Source organism: Sinocyclocheilus anshuiensis, unplaced genomic scaffold (genome assembly GCF_001515605.1).
Source record: "Sinocyclocheilus anshuiensis isolate Anshui unplaced genomic scaffold, SAMN03320099.WGS_v1.1 scaffold2085, whole genome shotgun sequence".
NCBI lineage: Eukaryota > Metazoa > Chordata > Actinopteri > Cypriniformes > Cyprinidae > Sinocyclocheilus > Sinocyclocheilus anshuiensis.
The window spans coordinates 65,256-65,508 of record NW_015554052.1 but is presented as its reverse complement, the minus strand read 5'-3'; the positions used below and the strand labels follow the sequence as shown (position 1 = coordinate 65,508).

At 26.9% G+C, this 253-nt stretch overlaps 1 protein-coding gene across 1 annotated transcript in view; it reads right to left on the bottom strand.

Annotated features, from left to right (window-relative positions):
• LOC107668468 (uncharacterized protein KIAA0355-like) overlaps positions 1-253 on the bottom strand; it is a 39,893-nt gene that overhangs the window by 7,043 nt on the left and 32,597 nt on the right. The window lies entirely within an intron of this gene.

Sequence of the window (253 nt, the reverse complement as noted above, 5' to 3'; positions counted from 1 at the left end):
ATATATATGTTAGGGATGTAACGATTCACTCAACTCACGATTCGATTCACGATACTGATTTCACGATTCAATTTTCGCACAATTTTTTCTGAACAAAATTAGATTTAAGACAAATTATAAATAAAAAGTTGTCCTTTTATTATTGCTTGGACAAAATGCTGCACAATTCTTTCTGAAACAGAAATATGTCAAATATCAAAACTAAATTGAAATTTTAAAACAAACCCCAAATCTAATCAAATAAATAAGACAA